The following is an 11,141-nucleotide window of genomic DNA, read 5'->3' as shown; positions in this document are numbered from 1 at the left end:
TTATGGAAAAACCTTTTATCACTATCTAGAGAATTTAGACAAAGTCTTGCAACGATGCCAAGAAAAAGACCTAGTACTCAATTGGGAAAATGTCATTTTATGGTATGAGAGGGCATCGTTCTTGGACACCAAGTGTCCGAGAGGGGATTGAGGTAGATAAGGCTAATATTGAAGTTATAGAACAACTACCACCCCCTATGAACATAAAAGGAATCCGTAGCTTTTTAGGTCATGTAGGTTTTTATAGATGCTTCATTAAAGATTTCTCACAAATCTCTAGACCCTTAACAAACCTGTTAGCTAAGGATGTACCCTTTGAGTTCACTGATGAGTGCTTAGGTGTTTTCCATACACTTAAGAAGGCACTCATCTCAGCACTAATCATCCAACCACCTGATTGGTCGCTGCCCTTTGAAATAATGTGTGATGCTAGTGACTATGCAGTTGGTGCAGTCCTTGGCCTAACCAAAGATAAGAAACATCACGCAATTGCTTATGCTAGCAAAACACCAACAGGGGCCTAGATTAACTATGCCACTACTGAAAAAGAGCTTCTTGTAGTTGTTTTTGCTATTGATAAATTCAGATCTTAGTGGGGGCAAAAGTAATTATTTACACTAATCTTGCTACACTCAAATACTTGCTCACTAAGAAAGATGCAAAACCACGACTAATAACATGGATTCTCTTACTCCAAGAATTTGACCTAGAAATAAGTGATAAAAAGGAGTATAGAACACTGTCGTTGATCATCTATCGCATATGCAAGTCACAAACATGCAGGAACTACCGATAAACGACTTCCTACGCGATGACATGCTGCTAAGGGTGATGGATTCAAAACCATGGTATGCGAACATCGTGAACTTCATGGTTTCAGGATACGTACCACCAGGCAAAAACAAGAAAAAGCTGCAAGCCGAGAGCTGACGTCACCTTTGGGATGACCCATACCTCTATAGGATATGTTCCGATGGCCTATTATGGAGGTGCGTACCCATAGCAAAGGGTGTGCAGATCATCAGAAAGTGCCATGCAGCCCCCATATGGAGTCCATTATGGAGCATTCTACACACAAGCCAAAATCTAGCAGTGCGGATTCTTTTAGATGACGATGTACGAAGACACCAAAGAATTCATTCGAAGGTGTCAAAAATGCCAGCTACAAGGAGGCGTCACCTCTCGCAATGCAATGCCCCTCCACTACAATCTTCAAATAGAAATATTTGATGTGTGAGGCATTAACTTCATGGGGCCATTCGAAAAGTCCTAAGACTATGAGTATATCCTTGTTGCCATGACTACGTGTCAAAGTCGGTGGAAGCATTGCCATGAAGAGTTGCCGATGCCAAGCATGCAAGGAAGATGTTCCATGAAGTGATCTTCCCTCGCTTTGGAACACCAAGGATGGTGGTAAGCGATGGAGGGTGTCATTTCATCGATGAGACATTCAGAGCCTTCTAAGGGAGCTTGGGGCCAAGCACAATGTGGCCACCCCGTATCATCTTCAAACCAGCGGCCAGGCGGAAACTTCAAACAAATAGATTAAAAATATCCTGTAGAAGACGGTCAATGAGATGGGGAAATGATGGAAGAACAAGCTTCCTAATGCACTCTGGGCATACAGGATAGCTTATAAAACCCCCATTGGCATATCGCCGTTCTAGCTCATCTATGGAAAAAGTTGCCATTTACTAGTCGAGCTTGAACACTGAGCGCATGGGGCAATAAAAAACTAGAACATGGATGTGAAGCTAGCCAGCAAGAACCGACAAAAGCAAATTACTGAGCTAGAAGAATGACAAGAGAAGGCTTATCATAGTGCCAAGCTCTACAAAAAGTGAACCAAAAGATGGCACAACCACCGAATCCAACAGAAGGAGTTCATGGAGGGAGACAAAGTGTTATTATTTAACTCCCGAGTCAAGCTCTTCGGTGAAGGGAAATTAGGAAGCAAATGGCACAGACCATACACCATCATCAACACATCATCACATGGCATGATCACCATCCAAGATGATGACTGTAACATTTTTAAAGCTATTTGTCAAATATTGAAAATTATCTGAGACCCTTCTCATGATACTAATTTAAAAATTGATAAAATTGAATTAATCTCCTTTGACAAGTTTACTGAAACTTATGAAAAAAGAAATTTTTAATATCTCTCTAACACATTCTTGCATTCAATAAGAGTTGATTCTTGCTCACATGTATTTTTCACTTATAGTTTTGAACCATGTGAAAATAACAACATACATACGCTTTGATCTAAGTAAATATTATACAAAAGTGGCCAACCATCTTTAGAATTCCAAAGGCAAAAATAGAAAAACTGAGGAATACAAATATCCTGTGCATGTCTTAGCTTCTAGAAATAATTTTGGCTAGGGCAGAGCCCCTCAGGGTGCGGGCGCACCCTAGGTGCAGCCGCACCTCCTAATTCCTCTCAGTCTCTGTCCGCGGGATTGGCTTCTATGACTTAGTGTCATTGCTATCACTTGAGTATTGCAATGATCCTAATCCTACATGCAAGGAGCCTATATAATGCGCCCTAGAGCCTCTCCTCTCTTCACACCAAAGCACAAGCCTTCTCCTCCCCATCACCAGAGCACTCTTCCAAAGCACTCCTAGCCTGAGCCATGGCTGACAAAGCACTAGCACTATACACTGGCTCTAGCTTGACCTATAATCTAGAGGGAGTACCACACTCCATAGATCCAGTCCCAGAGAGCACATTTGTGAAAGAGGAGGTGAAAGCTATCACGATGGCACCACTGGCCATCATGCCCCTACTGAGTAGCGGGGTAGGCGATGGCACTAGTGTGAAGTCCACTGCAAGGACTAAGGCGCCCCAAGGTGGCGCCTAGCCTAGGTGGGCGCCCCCGTCAAAGCCATCTTCAAGCGATGGTGGCCTCAAAAGAAAAGCCCTGGAAAAGCACCGTGCCGTCAAAAAGTGTCCATGTAATGCATTCAGGCAACACTATTTTTATCAATAACGACAGTGTAATAGGCATTAGAAAATCCTACGGTGGGTATGGCAAAGGCCTCATGCACAAGCCACCCAAGGGAAAAGGGCCGGTAGAAACTGTCGCCCAGATGTCGGTCTTGAAAGAGACGGCTAGCTCATCTTCCGGCCCCTTAGGATTAAGAGGGCCAATAAACCCCAAGTCCTAAAGTCGTGTGCTATCTTTGAGGAGGACGATGAGCCACTGCCACCTAGAGGTCCCACCATCACCTCGCTCAATAATAAAATCAAACACCTACGTGAGGAAGTCAACATACTTAAAAGCCAAATTAAGATCAGGGACCTGCGGAACGAAAACAATGTCTTTCGCTTTGGTTTCGGACGAAGGCTTTTAAAGGTGGTGAGAGCTGCAAGAGTGGAAGGAGCTCTAGACTAGATATTTAGAGCCACTCAAATTATTAGGCGTGCATTTTTAATTCTGCATTACTTTTTCAATCTTTTTCCCAACACATGTAACATGCCTATTTATTAAGTGTTTATGGTTCAACAAAGAATACTTTGCTGTTAGTTGTCTCCACTTGTTTTTGCATACTCTGTTGTCCCCAAACAAAAATAAAAATAGGTTCAAAAACAAGTGTGGGGGAGACGACCCAAAGACAGCTCTTCTCAGGTGCGCAAACAATAAATATATTGAAAATTAAGTTGAGCACAATCACTCCCTATAATTGAAAAGAAAATCTTGAACAAATTAGAATATAACTATTTACAGATGCTCCAACTTCATTCTACCTTTTGGTAAAAATTTGCATACTCTTTATTCCTCGCCAAAATTCCTATGACTTGTGAGCAACTTATCATAGGGATTCCATTTTTATCTAAGTCAATGCAATATGAGATATAGTAGGAGGAAATGAGACTTGCTCTTTCTTGCAAAGTACTTGGGATTTATTTTACAAAATTAAAATCTCAATTAGCATGCTCCTCAAATGATTACAATTCCGACCAAAGCCATATGACAAAAATCCATGATAACAAAACCTTAGTCATACACTGTTTGTATTCACATTGAGCTTTCTCAAATTGTTGTGACCCTAGTTGGGATACTTGTCATGCACCCATGATCAAGATTCACATACACTCACAAATAAAATGTTGACACTTACACTGAGAGTTACGCAAAAACATGCCTTTTCGTCCATAGAAATAAAATACTCCATTCATTTTTCATGAGTCTCTCTCCCTAAAGTTTTCATGTGCCAAAAGAAAATATGGGCTATGCTAAAAATAAATATCCATGCCAAAAGACATTGAGAGAAAAACAAAAAAAGAAGAATGTATGCCAACGGGCATGAGAGAAATAATCCCATGCTAAAAAGCATGAAGGAAAAGGAAAAGATAGCACATACTTTCAAAGGCAACTATCAAAAGGAAGGGGTCATGTTCAAAGGAGTACAAAATATTTAGAGATAGAAAGAATTCAAAATTCCACACTTGCACTTCTTGATCAAAGGGTATGACTCGCATCTTGTCGGATCTAGTTTTTGACGTAGCAATAGTATATGATGCAAATATGCTTCTCATTTGTACCTACCCAAAACTCCACAAAAAGCTCTTAGAGGTAGGATGAAAAGAAGACAAATACCAAAAGCCTTTGGTAAGGATTATACACATTGAATGATCGAGTGAATCATTTTGAGGAGCAAGGCTAATCTTTATGTTTCAAAAATCAAAACAAAACCCAAGTTTTAAGCAAAAATAGAGTAAGACGAGTGAATCATTTTGAGGAGCAAGGCTAATCTTTATGTTTCAAAAATCAAAACAAAACCCAAGTTTTAAGCAAAAATAGAGTAAGAGGATTTGAATCCATGTTGTTCCATTATCCAATCACTCAAGATAATTTGGTAGACACTCAATTTTCACAAATCTAGGTGAAGCTTGGAATAACTTGTTTGTAGGTTTCATGTCAAGGAGAATAAACCATCTTAGTCCAACACTTTACTCTAGGATGAGCAAAGGACTAAGTGTGGGGGAGCTTGTAGGCGATGCTTAACTCATATTTTATACCACCAACGCTTATATGAAATTCATCATAAGCAAACAACCAAACTAGAAATTGGACTTTCAACTAATCATTTCCACAAGTTTTGGTGAAATATTAGTTTGCAGGTGAAAAACATGAAAATACATCAAAATGGGCTCAAAGTACAACATCCACACAATTTGGCCCAAGCAAACAAAGGGAAAAGGAGTGAACATCCATGTACCTAGCACAACTGGAATGAAAGCACCATAGGATCATGCTCCAGGCCTAGCCAGCAGCCCACCATGCGAAGGCGGTGGTGATTCAAGCCAGTCAAGGTGTGGCCACACCATGGGTGGGTGCGCCCGCACCCCAGCTGGCGCCGCTCATCCACTCCTTTGTAAGGCGGTGTCTAGGAGCCATGCATTTGGCGGTGCATGCTGTATTCTGGGAAATATCCTCCTATGAACCGACATAGAATGGCTATAAAAGCAAGGGGAGGCTCCTTCACTAAGCATTCAATTCAATACACAATAAGTAGAAGGGCTCCACTCATCTTAGCTTTTAGCTAGAATAATATAGGGAGTGAGAGAGACAAGGGTTGGAGAGTTGCTGGGGTTGTCAGCTACCTTCCAATGTGTACTCGCTACACTTAGCAGAAGGAGTGCCGAAGCTAGCGGCTCCTCCTCTTGTACCTCTACGATCATCCTACTACTTGAAGTAAGAAGTTCGTGTTCTACCTTGGTATTGATATTTTAAGAAAGTTATCTTTGTTCATTATTTACTTGTGGGTTCATCATTCGCCCTTTCGGTGAATACTCTAATAGAAGGGCCCTGATAAAGACAGATAACCCTTGCTAGCACACTAGAGTAGTAGTCGATAGCATAGACGTGGTGTCCAGGCTAGAGGCTACCTTCGTTTGCCTCGTTCCCCATGGTTGAGGGGTAGGTGGTAGGTGGTGACAGCCCTATTCGTCCCTCATAATCCCCCACATTTGGGTCCGACGTAGAGCTATAGACCGGCCTCGCTTGGCAAACCAAGTGTGATCTAGTGCTCGAAGCAAGTCTATAGTGTCATGGTTATCTTCACTTAAGATATCTATCCTTAGAAAAACCTCACTACCCAAGTTACCTTTCTTGTTTTCGTTAGGTGAACTAGCTAAGAGACCTACACATCTATTCCTTTGGGAAAATACGATACCCTGAATACTTCTGGGTGAAGTGCTACAACGCTGTATGCGTGTGCTTGTGGATTCCTTCTGCTCATGCTAAGAAACACCAATAGTGTACCATCTGAGGAACTTAGGCAAGTTTTCTTTTCAAATCTATTGAAAACCTCCCGAAAGTTTGAACTAAACCAAAGTAGGGAAAAGTATCTGTCTAGCTACACAATCTTGTATTTGCTTGTGACAAGGTGAAAGCTATAAGTCCCACATTGCTAAGACTGATGATTGATTTCTATGTTCTAACATGTTCAATTCAAGATATAGTATTTGTTTCTATATAAGTTTTTGCAGGGCGTTACATAGTAGCAAGTCCTGATCCAACACCTATGCCATGCTAAACCCGCATCTTTACTCGGGACAAGCAAAGGGGTAGCCTAGGGGAGCTTGTTGATGGTCACTAACACTAGTTTTGACCATCAACATTTCACCCAAAAGCACGATAAAATTGAGGTAAAACATCATCACATGTGTTGAATTTTGTTTATAATTCACCTAGTTCCACTTGTAGTTGTAGAATTATTTGTATGCAGGAATTTTTTAGCAAAAATAGTGCAGAACATGGACATAGGAGGCAAGTGGATGTGGCTAGGGGCAAGGGCCCATATGCCACATCGATTGGCACCACCTAGGTGTCACCCAGCACACCCCTACCCCCTGCCACGTCACTGATCCATGGGAAAGGTCCTCCAAGCCTTCTCAGGCGTTGATCTTAAGTCGGTTTACACCAAAGGTTAGGATGGAGTGGCCTTTGATCCATGGGCCCACTATCATGGACTTGGAGCCCTCCAACTGACCTTGAAACTACCTTACCTTCCAAATTTCGACATGTGCCAACTTAACAACCACCTTTCAGAGCTAACCAGCGTCGTAGGATCAAGGGGTGGTTCAATGGAGGGCCGACCAATGCCCTTAGGCACTGCCCAAAGCTCCACTAACCTCCCTAGCTGCCTACAAGTACCCCCACTGCCTCTTTGCAATATAAAAGGGGGTAGTGGTGCTCGGTGGAGAAGTGCCCCATTCATTTCCAAGATCTCCAAGCTCTCTAGGTTAGCGTAGCCCTAGAGTAGTAGTCTAGTAGTGGAAGTAGAGCAAGAGTGGAGCTTCTCTCGGTGTCTAGAAGAGTCTTTTGGGTCTAGTATAGCTCCTTTGTAATTCTTGCATTTAGTAGTTACTTTATTTAGTACTTTATTTTGGTACTTTATTTAGTATTATTGCTTTGCTTAGTTCAAGTACTTATTCATTATTGTTCATCATTAGTGAGCTTGGGTGCTTGCTCTCATCATTAGTATCATAGGTTATCTTTTGTTTAGTAGTCTTTCGTAAGTACCGGTTCCACCATCTCATTAGGGTGCTTTGATCTCATTTCATCAGAGCTCGGATTGAACTAGTAACTTTGTAGATTAAGCGAGGTGCTTAGGCTATAAATTACCTGTGGATATGGCTAGGCCTCTGGATAGAATGTGATAGTTGGCAAGTGGTGACAGCCTTGTCCATCCTCTGTATTCCACCATGTTAGGTCTAGTTATTAAATCATTAGGCTTGTAGTAGACCTTGTCTATTTAACTCTCCTAGTTGGTAGGCAGGCTATGCCCCAAAGTACTAGCACATTTCTCCTAGTTATTTGTTTATGCTTTGTTACTGAAAGATAAATTGCTCACTCTCCCACCTAGCTATCCTACCTCTAGTTTAGCTTGTTTAGTAGTTTACTTAGTAGTTCACTCACAACCACCATTATCATTCAACCGCTTAGGATACAAATAGGCTTCCATTTAGCAATCCTAACTAATAAATATAAATTAGCCTTTTGCCTTCCTTTGGGAAAATATAAATTCAACACTCAGTACTCACTGAGCGAAGTGCTATGCGATAGTTCTGTGCGCTTGCGGAATCCCTCCACTAGTTGTTAAGAAGTATCAACAGTGATATTCAGTAATTCGTATATGCTAGAGATGCTGCAAGGTGAAAGTCTCACAAGAGCAATAAACAAAAGGTACTTGAAAAAGTACTTTCCAAGTGTTTGGCAAGAGGCCTAAGTGCTCTTTGTTGGTATTTCTTAACGCAAACAGAAATAATCTGGAAGCACATGGAAGTAGTGTTGTAGCACTTCACCCGGAAGTATTTAGGGTATCGTATTTTCCATAGGGAACAGAGGTATTCTTCTAGCTAGTTCATCCAAGGATAACACAAGGGTAGAGTTGGTAGAGGTTGAGATGGGTTCCTATGGTCTTAAGGTCTATGGATAGATAAACTCTACTTCTACTTGCTTACTTCGGGCACTGAATTGCACCTGGTCTACCAGGCGATGCTCGCCTGTAGCTCTATGCTATATTGGGACATAGGGGATTATGAGGGATGGATAGGGCTATCACCACCTGCTAGCTACCCCTCAACAGTGGAGTATGAGGCAAACAAAGGTAACTTCTAGCTTAGACACCATGTCTATGCTATTGGTTACTACAAGGGACATCCATCTTTATTAGGAGTCCTCTACTAGAGCATCCGCCGCAACTAGGTAAGAATAAAGCTTAACTAATCAAAAGACTTTATAGCATAGAAAACATGAACACTCACTTAGCGGTAGAACCTATTGAAGTAAAGATGCTCATTGAGGTATAAGTTAGGGAGACACTGACAAGTTCGGTGCTTCCCTAAGCTCTCCCTCACATCTCTCCCTTACTACTCTAAATAGCTATTAGGGCCTAAGCCCTTTTGGAGTGATGCTTTAGCTTAAGTGAGGTGTGCTCTTCTTCCTTGTGGTGTTATTTATGAGAGGGAGTGAGGGGGTATTTATAGTTTGAGATGAGGAATGGAGGCCACTCAATGTGCCATGTCAGCAATCCATGTGCTTCTTCACCATGGCCCTTGAATCAAACCACCATAAGATCAATGGTGAAGATAGAGTGGAGTTGTGGTTCTTTGCATGCCTCCATGCATTGAGGTGGTGGAGCAAGGGGAGGTTAGTTGGAGGCTATTTTTGTCACATGCCCATATGCAACCGTCTTGGAAAGATCATAAGGAAGCGCCATGTGGAAGGAGGATGCGAGAGGCATGAAGGGGCAGGAGACCACACCTTGGGGAGCCTTCCCATGACCTCCTTTGTCTACTCAGTTCTCCACTGGGCCTAGACTGCTTCCACGTGGGTTTTGGGCCCAAATTCATCAGGTGAGCGGGCCTTATTTTTATTCGTTTGTGAAGAGTCTGCGTTTATGTTTTCCGGGTTGCGCATTTTTACTCTTTTTACATGTATTCCTAGTATGTGGCCTGCAAAAGAACAATTCACCACAACTCATGGAATTTATTAGTATAAACCCTATTTACTAAGTTTGGTGATTATTTTTAGTAGTTTTTATATGAAAGTTGGCGGTGAGAAATTAGATTTAAGGACCTCCAACAAGTACCCCCACACTTAACCCTTTGCTCATCCTCGAGTAAAGTTAGAGATAAACAGTAATCATCAGCATAACATCCTAAGATATATGGCTTACATGAAAGTTATTCCAACATATTCTTTATACAAGTGGGATTTGTGGCGTTAGCAAACATGTTTGCTTGGGTTGTTGAAAAGCGAAACAGTTCTGAAAACAAAGTCATCTTCCCAATTTCACATCTTAACAACTTGGAGTTTTGGAAGTTTTTCTCAAAAAAAGCATAGTACACTTTATACTCCTCAAATGGCACTCTCAAATCACTCAATGGTGTATAAATCATTACCAAGGCATAGCAATATTTTGGCTTATTTTTGTTTTCTCCTACTTCTAAAAAGGTTTATGTGGAGCCTTAAGTAGGGATAAACAATATAGCATACTTGTACTGCATATATTATAAAGTCAAATCGAGGGACCAAAGAGACAGAAGTGTCATACTCTTAGATCAAGATGTGCATGTGTGGAAAAAGGTAAACTAAAACTATACTCCTTTTTTAGATATAATCTCTCTCTCTCTCTTTCGTTTTTATTTTGAGAACATGGCTATTTCTCTTTTTTCCAATACATGAGCCTTCATGTGCTCATATTTTTTCTTTACTTGGACCTTAATGTGTCCATATTTTTTTTTCTTTACTTGGACCTTCATGTGTTGATATTTTTTAAGCTTTTTGCATAGCCCATATCTCTTCTAAAACACATATTTAGAGAGAGATCTTTTATCTTTTTAGAACATGGAGTATTTGCCTAACAATTTTTTTTTGCCTACTCCCAGTATAGGAGCAGAGTTTTTGGTGGATGAAAGCATGTTTTTGCATACTTCTAGTGTAGGAGCAGCATGTATATGTGGGTGTATGTGATCTTGATCTTGGGAGCATGATAAATCTCTCATCAAGGGTCAACAAGACTTGACCAAACTCAATACAATAACATGTAACTTATGTGGATGGCTTGAAAGTTGCAAGAGGTCACATCTAGCTTTGGTAGGAATTGTTCATCAAATGAGGAGTATGTGATACTATGGTTTTATAACATTTTTATCAAAACAAATTCTCCAAGTACTTCAAATAGAAAAGGTAGGATTTCTAAGTCAGAACTATATCACACTTCACAACAACTTAGTCAACATGATTGTCCTATTAGAATATTTTCCCACAAGTATAAGTGTATGTATATGGAACAAACTTTATGCATGCTTCTATCTTAAAGATATTATGAACATGTCACTTTTAGCAATTTGGATGAAGTGTGGTTTTATAAAATTGCATGGAGGCATAGTTGGTTTTATAAAATTCTAGTGATCAAGATTATGTTTGTTTTAAAGTCAAGATTGTAGGGGCAGATGATGCACAAACTGAGTTTGGAACTATTGATCTATTGTGCATCATTTGTGGGAGAGGTTTTGAATGCTTGTGTGGATCATCTCCCCCACACTTATTCTTGTACCTGTTTATTTAACAAAAAGAAACAAAAGTGGAAACAAACAAGGGCTCTGTCGGTTTGAA

Source organism: Miscanthus floridulus, chromosome 2, assembly GCF_019320115.1.
Source record: "Miscanthus floridulus cultivar M001 chromosome 2, ASM1932011v1, whole genome shotgun sequence".
NCBI classification, from domain to species: Eukaryota; Viridiplantae; Streptophyta; class Magnoliopsida; order Poales; family Poaceae; genus Miscanthus; species Miscanthus floridulus.
The sequence above is the reverse complement of the archived record's forward strand: the minus strand, read 5'-3'. Positions refer to the sequence as shown.